Source organism: Bison bison, unplaced genomic scaffold (genome assembly GCF_000754665.1).
Source record: "Bison bison bison isolate TAMUID 2011002044 unplaced genomic scaffold, Bison_UMD1.0 scf7180017864309, whole genome shotgun sequence".
NCBI lineage: Eukaryota > Metazoa > Chordata > Mammalia > Artiodactyla > Bovidae > Bison > Bison bison.
In genome coordinates this window covers 2126257-2138845 of record NW_011494881.1, presented here as the reverse complement: position 1 = coordinate 2138845, position 12589 = coordinate 2126257, and the positions used below count along the sequence as shown (strand labels likewise).

Sequence of the window (12589 nt, the reverse complement as noted above, 5' to 3'; positions counted from 1 at the left end):
ACCCAGAGGGATGGTATGGGGAGGGGGGGGAGGAGGGTTCAGGATGGGGAACACATGTATACCTGTGGTGGATTCATTTCGATATTTGGCAAAACCAATACAATATTGTAAAGTTTAAAAATAAAATAAAATTAAAATAATATATAGATAAGCAATTCACAGAAGGAGTGTTGAATGGCTAGCTAATCAACCTAAAACAGATCACCAATTACATTGGTAATCAGAAATGAAAATTAAAATGACAGAGAGATCAACTTTGTACCTCTCATGGTGGCAGAAGTTGAAATGTCATGAAGTCTCTTGTTCTGGTAAGGAGGTGGGGGACACATGTGAATCCATGTGATCTGCTGCTAATATTATTTTGGACACCAATTTGGTAATATTTGTTGAAATTGAGTACTCACATGCATTCTGACCCAGAAATTCTACTTCTGAATTGTATTACTTGCTAGTGCTGCCATAACAACTTACAACATGATGGGAGGCTTAAACAACAGAAATTTATTTTCTCGTAATTTGAAGGCTAGAAATCTAAGATCAAGGTGTCAGTAGATGTGTGTGTGCGTGTGTGTGTTTTCCTAAGGCTTCTCTCCTTGACTTGCAAATGGCCAAGTTTTTTCGCATATCCTTATATGGTCATTCCTCTGTGGGTATCTGTGTCCACACCTCTCTTCTTAAAAGGATACCACTTATATTGAATTGGGCTTCTCTGGTTGTTCAGATGGTAAAGAATCTGCCTGCAATGCAGGAGACCCAGGTTCAATCTCTGGGTTGGGAAGATCCCCTGGAGAAGGGAATGGCTAACCACTCCAGTATTTTAGCCTGGAGAATTCCATGGACAGAGGAGCTAGCAGACTACACTCCATGGAGTTGCAAAGACTCAGACATGACTGAGTGACTAAATTTTTTATTGAATTAAGGCCCATCATAATGGCCTCATTTTAACTTAATCGCATCACTAAAGACCCTGTTTCCTATAAAGCCATATTCTGGGGTACAGAGTATTGGGATATAAACATGAATTTAGGTGAGGACACAATTCAACCCACAGCAGAACACACATATATATGTGTATATATAAATTATATAGAGGGACTCTTGGAGAGGTACACAGACTTGTATGAGAATGTTTATTATATTATAACATTGTTTCCTAAACAGTTGGAAACTACCTAAACATACTTGGATAGGCATATGGTCAGATGAAATACATTATAAATGCATCTGATGCAAAATAAAATACAAAATAGAATGCTACGAATGCAAAATAAAAGAACGAAATCAATTATATTAATTGAGAACTCCTCTTTTTCTCAAATAATAAGAAATCTATAGATGGGAAGTTCGAAGCTGATAACAATCAATGACCCAAGCTCTTTCTGTGGTTCTGCTCTGTCATCTTTCCTCCTCAGATTTGCAGTAAGACTGCTTGGTGTCTAGGCTTTATACCACAGATAACAGAAGGAAGGGTGAAGGGCCATGGCAACGTTGCTTTACCTCTTTATAGGTAAAGCAAGAGGTGACATCTCATTCTGTCATCTCATTCCGTCTTATGCCATTATGAGTTGCAAAGAATGCTGGGAAATCTAGTCTTGTTTGTGTCCATAGCAGTGAAAGGCAAGGGGGAGATGAGACTATGTGTTGAATGAGCTAAGCTGCAAGTATAGTTCGACAGCAGTAGGCCGTGAAAATGTCATGTTAAGAGGAGAGACTGAGAGAGAGAGAGATTGAGAAGTAGAAAGAGATAGTAATTACAATACTGTTTGTGTAAATTAAAAAATCCACACACACACAAGGTGATTTATCATTGTAAAGATATGTATCATTATAAAGATAAAAAAATGTAGAAAAAGCCACAGAAAGTTGATTGGAAAACCACCAACACTAACTACTATAGATTGGATACCTATCAGAATGAGGGGGTGAAATGGAACTGATACTGAAGGATATAGAATATGAGAGCAACAATAACAACAACAAAAACAACCCCAGGCTTTTCCCACCAGTTCCATGAGTTGAACTTTAACAGAGGAGCATGATTGATTGGGTCAGTCTAATTCTTTGTATTCAAGACCTGGGAGGAATAAAGCCGGGATGAGTCTTGTCGCCTGTGTGGGTTATTCAGATTATTGGGGAGGGTTAATTGTGCGTGTGTGCTACGTCGCTTCATTCATGTCAGACTCTTTGACACTCTATGGACCGTAGCCCACCAGGCTCCTATGTCCATGAAATTCTCCAGGCAGGAATACTGGAGTGGGTTGCCATGCCCTCCTCCAGGGGATCTACCTGAATCAGGGATCAGATCCATGTCTCTTACATATCCTGTGCAGGTGTGGGCAGGGTTATTTAGAGCCAAAAAAAAGTGACTCACTATGTTAGTGACTGAGTTTAATTATTTTTCTTTACTCTGTGATAAGCACCATTCTTTTCACTACAGTTGAAGGACTGATAGGAATGGTGCTACAGTTTAAGTTTAGGGATGATAGCAGTTCTTTTTAAGATAATTTAGGGATATTGTAAGTTTTGAAAAATGAATTTTATACATATTTTTTCCTTGTGTTCCATAATACAAAATTAGTAAGAGTTGACTTTTAGAGGGTCAGCGAGAGCATGAGTAAAATAAATATGGCTACTTGGTAGTGAAATCCATCATGCTCTGGTCTTCTGTTATTATCTTTGGAAACAGAGAGTGGGAGAAAGGATTTCCTTCTTCTCTCTCAAATATAGCCCTCAGTGACTGACTGGCTCCCTTCTCTGGAATGAAGCAAACTGGCACAATTTCATGTCTTATGTGGGAACAAGACACAGAAGTTTATTTATTTTATTCTTTTTAAGCTTACTGTCATTCTTTTGCTTTTAGTTTTGTATTCTATCCTTAAAACATCTCATACTCAATTCTCCAGATAACATACATAATTAATTAATATGTGTTAGTATGTTTTGCTTTTATTAAGCATTTGTCACAACTTTGGAAGCAGCTGTTAAGCACTTCCATTTTAATGACCATGATTCCTTATTACTTAATTATAAATTATTAACATGCATGGGGTAGAAATGGTGAAATGGATTTAATTTGTAAATAAAAATGTGTGAACTTAATGACTCTTCACCAACTTTTAAATCAGATGGGCAATCTACTTCGTATCTCTCACAGTAGTTTTCTAAGATTCAATGGTATTTGGATTTGGAAAAGTAGAACTCCACAATGAGAAATTTATCTTCCACAAAATAACAATAATTTACTAATGAATTATTTAATACTGTAATTAGTACTTCATTGGATTCTATGAGTAATTTTATAAGTAATTACCTTTTATACCAACTTTATAGGTCTCATCGCACATGAAGAAACCAGGGTAAATGGGAGTCAGTGTGAACAAGACCAAGCAGAGTAAAGCAGAGCTTGAATCTGAAGTTTGTCTTGCCTTTCTGCCTATGTTTTCATTACTTCCCTTCTTTTCCTACCCTTAGTGGGTTCTTGATGCCTTATCTCTACTCAGCCATGAGACAGCTCTTCTTGTCTCATAGTTTAAGGCATAACACAAATGCATAGTTATCATATCTTGATTTTTCTCCTGAGTTGCAGGATTCTGAATTTCCAGCTGCCTATGCAAATACCCATTTGCACATGCTACTCATACCCCAAACTTATCATGCCTATTGTAGTCAGAGTAGAGCTTGCTCTAGATTTGCTTATTGGTATGAATATTATGTTATGAGCCATATGTTATGAGTAATAATATGTTACTGCAATAGGGAGGTAATACATTGTTTTCAAGATAGACTATATAAAAAGTGTATAAAAATTTAAAATAGAGCATAAACTATATGGAGGCATTTTTGTTAAAAGTAAAAAGGATTATTTTAAATAAGTAGTATCTAGAGCAATGCACCTCACTCCAGTACTCTTGCCTGGCAAATCCCACGGACGGAGGAGCCTGGTAGGCTGCAGTCCATGGGGTCGCTGAGGGTTGGACACGACTGAGCAACTTCACTTTCACTTTTCACTTCCATGCATGGGAGAAGGAAATGGCAACCCACTCCAGTGTTCTTGCCTGGAGAATCCCAGGGACAGGGGGGCCTGGTGGGCTGCCGTCTCTGGGGTCGCACAGAGTCAGACACGACTGAAGCGACTTAGCAGCAGCAGCAGCATTGGCTAATCATTCAGTCTTCCCTCCCTACCAAAGCATTATTATTTAAAAAGGTTTGTTTTTTTTTTTTAAGCCACAAGTAGAATCTAACAAGGACTTTACATGTAGGTGCTTAAGGCACCTGGCAAAAACAGAAATCATTTAATGAGACAGAGTTCAGGAGTTCCTGCATCAGGGAATGAAACTCAGGGTTGGAAACTGAGGACAGAAAGAAAAAATTAGTTATCTGTATACTCTAAAATGTGTGGGTGATAGGTGAAAATGATAAGCAAATTACTGGCAAAACAGACTTTTCAGTTTCCTTCTGGATGCTTTCTTCTAAGTTAATTTGAGAAAGAATTGTAAGTGTTGATTTTGTATTATAGAGAATATATCAGTTTAGAAAATTAAAGTTACAAAATTTTATGAAAAAATCAATAACAGGATGTTATTATTTCCAAATGAAATATAATTTTTACATGGCCACCATGATAACTACATGAGGAAAGAAACAGCTATATTCAGATGTTAAAAGTGATTTTACAGAGTGAAGAACTCTAAAGTTGCTTTCATTATAAGGAATAGAATTCTCTTTTCAATAAATTGCAATTTCCTATTTTGTATCACAACTGAATGATTATTTCTGTTCTCTTTGGAAAATTTAATTCTTTAGTATAAAGGATATGTCACTAGTGGCAAGCCTGCGAGCCTAACAAGAGAGATCATTCTGAGCCTCTAGATCTGTCTTATTTTTGCCATTGTTAATAGTAGACTTGATGTTTGTGATAATAGTTTTAGAGAAGCATGGAAAATTTGTATCTTTGGTTAAGATAAATTTGTTGTAGTTAATGATTTTAGCTGGGTCTGCATTCATGCTCAGTCGTGTCTGACTCTTTGAGACCCCATGGACTGTATCCCACCAGGCTCCTCTGTCCATAGGATTATCTTGGCAAGATAGGGAGTGGGTTGCCATTTCCTTTTCTAGGGGATCTTCTCGACCCAGGGATTGAACCACGTCTCCTGTGGCTCCTGCATTGGCAGGAGGATTCTTTACCACTGAGCCACTTGGAAGCTGGATTTTAATTAATTATATAGTAAAATCTTTATTTTTAGAATAAATCAGGCAAATCAGTGCCCATGCCTTTCCAAACTGAAATGGGTATTAAATTGTGAAATAATTTGTAGCTTGTATGAGGACTTTGTTACAGTCATAACATTGCATGCTCATGAGAAATAACGCAGTGATAACAAGAAATGTATCTTCTAAAATTACTTTATAGCTCCTATTATAAAATGGACAGTTAGCAAATATTAAACAGGGCAATTAGAAAATACTAAATGGTTTACAAATATCAATTCTTCAAATGTAATTTTGAAGAAAAATTATTTTGCTTTGTAGTACAGTTTATTTTTATATTTTGGAATTTATTTTTGGATTTTCTAATGGAGCTTGGAAACTTTACATAGAGTTTTTGTTTGCTCTTTTGTCTCAGAAAATCTAGAGTTGTAGAAAGTCATCCTGATGATTGAACCCAATTCTGATGTATCTGATTGAATTGATAGAGGAGGAAATAATGTAACAAAATAATTTGTCACAGATGAGAAGTAATAAACACTAATATGGGCAAAACAATGGAATATTGCTAGACACAGTATTATTAATAGGCAAAGTTGAGATGGTGTACTTCAGTTCCTAGTTCAAGTATTAAATGTCATTGGACTCAATACTGTGGCCTTTCAGGATCAGATGATACCCTCTGCTGGCTAAATGTGGAATTGCGTTTAAAAATGAATGGCTTTATTTTTTTGTTTTAAAAATAGGGATGATTGTTGTGTAAAAGGATTGAGCAGTGCAGAATATTGTAAGATAATATAGGAAAAATTGTAACTGTGAATAATGAAGTCAATGTATCACTTAAATAAATATTTTTCCAAGTGAAACTAATATGGAAATACCCATAATTGAAATTTCCTAACCTGATGATTTATTTTTTAACCATGGAAGTAGGTCACAGGAAAGAAACACAGCAGAGGCAAAATACATAGATCTCCTTATCTCCATCTTCAATAACAATTTTGAATAATCCAAGCTATTTAAATTACTTTTATTACTTACTGTTGTAACAGTGACTGGCAAATATCTCGAGGTGAGATAAGAACTGCTTTTCTCAGGACTTCCCTGGTGGTCCAATAGCTAGGATTCCATGCTTCCGCTGCAGGGGGCATGGGTTCCAACTCTGGTCCGGGAACTAAGATTCCTCACGGTGTGGCAAAAAAAAAAATCCAAAAAAACCCTACCCTGAGAACTTTTCTCTGGGTACCCTGACCTAATTTCTGTTAAAAATAATGGAAATACTCATGTAATTTGGAAGTTCGGTAAGTACATGGAAGTATCATATAGCATGTTTGTTTTAAATTTGTTTCTATATTTTATTTAACTTTTAATTTTATATTGGAGTACAGTTGATTGACAACATTGTGATCGTTTCAGGTGTACAGCAAAGTGATTCAATTATACATGTACATATATCTATTCTTTTTCAAATTCTTTTCCCATTTAGGTTGTTACATAATACTGAACAAAATTCCCTGGCTATTATGTAGGTCCTTTTGCTCGTCCATTTAAAATATATTTTAAATTCTAAAAGTCACTTTGGAATTTACAGTGTTTGGGGCACATGATGACATGAAAAGTTATATTTAAAAGCTTTTATTACACAATATGTTGTTATTTCATTGCAAACTTAAAAAATATAATTTCAATCTGATTCTACTGTTTAATATTGCCTTTCACTGGTATGTTGCTTTAAGAGCACCCATCCCCCTTTCCTGTTTGAGCCACTGTGTCCTGTCAGTCATCCTGAAATACACTAGGGTACTTGTCAGGCTGTTTGCTTACAAATGCATCATAAGCCAAATTGTGAGCCATGATAGTGGCACTGAATTTCTAAACACAAGAAATTGCTTAGACAGTTGGTTTAGTATCTGTGTATGGGCAATACTCTGTCCTGCAGTAGGTGAGTGAAGTGTCAAACTTTTTAAAATCAAACTTTGCTCTAAGGCAAATCCTAATTATAAGTTATATGTTACTTGGTTAGATAACTTTGGGGGAAATTAAAAGATATTATTTCTATAAAATGGGATGAGTAGAAACTACTGTATTGTGTATTTATTACTTTTATAACTAATTTCCTTTTAATAGCACTAAACTCTAAACTACTTTATGAAAACTCCAGCTTTATAAATATCTACTTTTCCAAGTTGATTAGCAGTCATTTCTGTTATAAATAGAAATGTGATTCTCTTACATATTTTTTCTTTCACATCAATTGAGGCAGACTCAGTTGAGCAGAGGCTCAAGCTCAGTTCTGTTATCTGAAGTATTTATTAATGGCTTTAAAAATAGCGCTAAAACAAATTTTCATGTGCCAGTGCCCAAGCTATAGTAGTCTTATATCAAAGCATTAAAAAAATTCCTATTAGCTGAGCTATTACTGTTTGAGTAACTGTATACAAGACACTGGAAGCTTTACATTTTTTAGACATAAAAGTTATGCAGCAAGCAGGCTCTTTGTGCAGACAATTTAATTTCTATATGAAGCTCTAAACCTAGGTTGGACATGTATACTTTTCCAGTATTTTCTGTATGTTGCCTTAATATTTTAAAAAGAGAATTAATAAAAGTGAAAATATAGGAACTTGTGGATTTTGATGCTGTGTGTTTAATATGGTAGAGGATAGTTAAGAGGCTGCAAGGACTTGAAGTTTTAAGGCTTTATCTAGGGTAAACAAGAAGATATCTATATCTATATCTATCTATATATCTATATATCTATAGAATGATTATTTATTCCTTACCTTTTTCTGGAAAGGATTCAAGGTGACTTATAAGGATATGTGAAATTCAAGACCCTGTATCAGCCGGGGCTGGACCCCGGCAGGAGAAATTAAAAGTGGGGTGAAAGTAGAAAGAAAAATAAGCATGAGATATAAGACAGAGCCAGGAATAAGGCTGAGCTGCCGCAGTTCTTGATTATGGTTTTATGACACGGGTGTATGGTGGATTGATGGGAGAGAAAATATAGGCTTATATATAGAAGTCTTACAGGGGACCTTCATGCAAACTAGCTGTCGTCTTTACCAAAGGTGACAGTGCAGAGTGGGGAAAATATGCTGGATGGTGAATATTAAATATACTTTAAATATCACTTGTGTTTTGGTGGAAAAAAAAAACTAGAGAACTGCTGCCCTTTTAGCCCACACACTGATTTATGTAGGCATAAGTGTGGCTCTAAGTTTTCTAGGAGCAGAAAGGAATTTGGTCTGTTACTTAATTCAGAAGAAAGATTAAAGAGGCTTAGTTGTTTGGAAACAATAAGAAGTTGTTTAAATAAGGTCATATATCTACATATTAGAACAGATACAATCAAGCTAATGTTAAATAAAATATATTTGGCAATTTTGTATAAATCTAGTCCTGGTATTTAAAATTTTTTCGGAATAGGTTTTTATAAGTGAGATTAGTTACTTTCTTTCTTTCACTCAATTTGGTTATACATTTAACTTGAATTTCAGCTTCTGTTAGGTCAAAATTAACTAGATCCATTTAATGTGGGAAAAAGTTGTTGGGTAGGAGGAAGGAATTCAGAGGTAGGACTTTTTAATGTACTTTGATCTTCAAATACTCAAAAACCAACTACTGTGTTGAAGACTCTGGGCTCTGAGCTGCACACCGTGCTAAACCCAGCCTGTAAAAGTGAATAAGCTTAGAAGTTCACTGCTTTCACCCAATAGTATTGAAAAAGGACAAAAGTGTAGCAGTTAACATTTTGCTAAGTATCTTTCAGTGATATCTTCAGATATTCAATTAACATGGTGAGTCAGGGACAATGATTTGGCTTCCTTTTTTATTCCATTGTTAAAAATAAAATAAATAAGAAGTGGTTATCTTTTACAAAAAGCACTACAGAAACAAAATACTCAAAGCTTTTTTTTTTGTTTGTTTTTGTACTTTTGTAAAGACATATGCAGGTTGACTTAGAGTTCTGTAACACATCAGCTGCATGACATGACATTGTGGATAATCTGGACACATAGGTTTAAAACCTGGGAAGTAAATATTCTTAAGATACTAAGTAGGGTTTTATTGTCATTTAGTTCTAAGTCGTGTTTGATTCTTTGCAACCCCATGGACTGTAGCCCGCCAGTCTCCTCTCTCCATGGAGATTATCCAGGCAAGAATACTGGAGTGGGTTGCCATTTCTTTGTCCAGGGGATCTTCCTGATCCAGGGATCGAACCTGTGTCTCCTGCAGTTCCTGCTTGGGAGATGAATTCTTTACCACTAGCTCCACCTGGGAAGCCCGAAGCAGATCTGTGCTAAGTTGCTTCAGTCCTGTCCACCTCTTTGTGACCCCATGGACTGTAGTCTGCCAGGCTCCTCTGTCCATGGGATTTTCCAGACAAGAATACTGGAGTGGGTTGCAGGTTTTGGCATCAAAGAAACTGAGTGATTACCAGAGTGGTCAAGAATGCTTAAGGAAAACAAATTAGCTTTTGAAAACATTAATTCAGAGATCCTAGTGAGAAATCTGCTAACTGCTTATAGAGTCAATGGATATCAATATAAATCTGTAATTATATAGTAACTGAAGTAATCTGGAAATATTTTCAGTGTCAGTGAGGTAAGAGATGAACAGAAAAGATTTTTTAAAAGTTAGATTTATTAAGGAAAAATTTACCTACATTAAATTCACTCTTTTTAAGTTTATAGTTTGATGAATTCTGACAATTATACACAACCATATAATTACCACCATAATCAAATAGAACATTTCTATTTGAATCAATCCAAAAAGTTACCTGTTTTATGCATAGGTGTTCAGTGATTTCAGCACCATTTGTTGAAAAGACTATCTTTTTTTTCCATTGAGTTACTGTGACATCTTTGTTGAAAGTCGAGTATCCATTTAATATAAAGTTTACTACATGAGCCTGGGTTGTCTCACTTTTGGTAATGTTAAGCTTGATCAGTGCATTCACGCACAATAAGCCTGATTCTCATAGTTCCCAGTTAATCAGTCACCTAATGATTTTAGCCTTCATACTGGTAATTCCTGTATAGTCTATTATTTTTTAAGGGTTTGTAAATGGCGACTTTATCATTCTATAATTCTTTTTTAAATGCTTACATTTTTGTTTTTTAAATTTTTTTGTGTTTTTATTTTTAATTATTTTATTTTTAAAAATTTTGGCTGTGTCAAGTCTTCGTTGTGGCACGTGGGCTTTTTTCTCTAGTTGCTGAGAATTGACTTCTCTTGTTGCAAAGCACGGACTTTACAGTGCGCGTGTTCAGTAGTGGTGCTGTGTGGGCTGAGTTGCTCAGTGGTATGTTGGATCCTAGTTCCATGACCAGGGATCAAACCCATGTCCCCTTCGTTGGAAGGCGGACTCCTAACCACTGGATTGCGAGGGAAGTCCCCTATTTGTTAGTTTTAACAGTTGGGATCATTTATAAAGAAGAACGCTTCCCTTACTATTTCATTAGTCAGAAGTATAGTTCATATCAGGAAATCAGGAAAATGCTTGATTATTTCCCATTATTTACCCATTTTCAGAAAAATAAGATGGTGTTCTAGCAACTTTGAAAGGTGACCAATGAGTTTTTGTTTTTGAATTTTTATATGTTCGATATGTTTCAGTGTATTGTAATTTTTATTCTTTTGATGCTCAAATTTTCTGATTTTGGCCACTGAGAACCCCTTTGAATTGTTTACTTAGCCTTTTGATTGCTTTCCTGCTTGGTCAGTGATAAAAAATCCACCTCCCAAAAAGAGGATGTGGTTTGATCCCTGGGTTGGAAAGATCCCTGGGAGAAGGAAATGACAACCCACTCCAGTATTCTTGCCTGGAAAATCCCATGGACAGAGGAGCCTGATGGGCTATGGTCCATGGAGTCGTAAAATAGTCAGACACAATTTAGTGATGAAACAACAAGAAGCTTTGGACAAAACCCAAAACCTTGATTCCTAGCTCAAGAAGTTGTTCTAGGCTCATTTTGTACATTTCCTGCACCAGATCTTTGATCAGCCTTTTCACCAAAGTCCTTTTAGTGGAAAATAGTATTTAGGGAACACAAACTATGCACCAGATTGCCATCGCTGCCCATTTTTCTTTTTTTTGGATGGTTGTGAATACATACAAAAAGAAGTAGATATTTTTTAGAAAAGGAAACATATATAATGAGATCATTAAATTTTTTGGTTTTACATTTGCATCTTTTTTCTTTATATTGAGGCATAGTTGATTTACAATATTATATTAATTTCAGGTGTACAACATAGTGACTCAAAATTTTTTATGGATTATACTCCATTTGTAGTTATTTTGAAATATTGGCTATATTTCCTGTGCTGTAAAATGTATCCTTGTAGCCTATTTACAGGGCAGGAGCCCTCCCCTGTTAGCACTGGTAACCACTAGTTTGTTTGCTATTTCTGTGACTCTGTTTCTTTTTCATTTTAGTCACTAGTTTGTTTTATTTTTTAGATTCCGCATATAAATGATAATATACAGTATTTGTCTTTCTCTGTATGACTTATTTCACCATGCAGAGTACTCTCTCAGTCCATCTATGTTATTACAATTAGCAAAACTTCATTTTTTATGGCTAGATATTATTCTTTTGGGAGAAGGCAATGGCACCCACCCAACTGGAAAATCCCATGGACAGAGGAGCCTGGTAGGCTGCAGTCCATGGGGTCGATAAGAGTCGGACACGACTGAGCGACTACTTTCACTTTTCACTTTCATGCACTGGAGAAGGAAATGGCAACCCACTCCAGTGTTCTTGCCTGGAGAATCCCAGGGACAGAGGAGCCTGGTAGGAGGCCGTCTATGGGGTCGCACAGAGTCGGACACGACTGAAGCGACTTAGCAGCAGCAGCAGTATTCTTTTGAATATCTATAGCACATCTTTAAACGTTCATCTGTTAATGGACACCTAGGTTGCTTCTGTATCTTGGCAATTGTAAATAATTCTTTGATGAACTTTGAAGTACATTCAGTGCAGTTGCTCAGTCATATCTGACTCTTTGAGAACCCATGGACTGCTGCACACCAGGCTTCCCTGTCCGTCACCAATTGTCGGAGCTTGCTCAAACTCATGTCCATCTAGTCAATGATGTCATCCAACCATATCATCCTCTGTTGTCCCCTTCTCCTCCTGCCCTCAATCTTTTCCAGAATCAGGGTCTTTTCCAATGAGTCAGTTCTTCACATCAGGTGGCCAAAGGTTTGGAGCTTCAGCTTCAGCATCAGTACTTCCGATGAATATTTAGGACTGATTTCCTTTAGGATTGATCTCTTTGCAGTCCAAGGGACTCTCAAGAGTCTTCTCCAGCACCACAGTTCAAAAGCATCAATTTTTCAGTGTTCAGCTTTCTTTATGGTCCAACTCTT

The 12589-nt window shown here is 36.2% G+C and overlaps 1 protein-coding gene across 2 annotated transcripts in view; it reads left to right on the top strand.

The window, feature by feature from the left end:
• The window catches only part of CTNNA3 (catenin (cadherin-associated protein), alpha 3), a 1923005-nt gene that overhangs the window by 22345 nt on the left and 1888071 nt on the right, over window positions 1–12589 (top strand). Inside the window, exon 1 of one of the 2 annotated variants that reach the window (XM_010852148.1) lies at window positions 7059–7147. The exons of the other annotated variant lie outside the window; for it this stretch is intronic. The gene's annotated coding sequence lies outside the window, so the exon portion shown is untranslated. Of the gene's footprint in view, window positions 1–7058; window positions 7148–12589 lie in introns of those variants that run through there. 2 annotated transcript variants of the gene reach the window in all.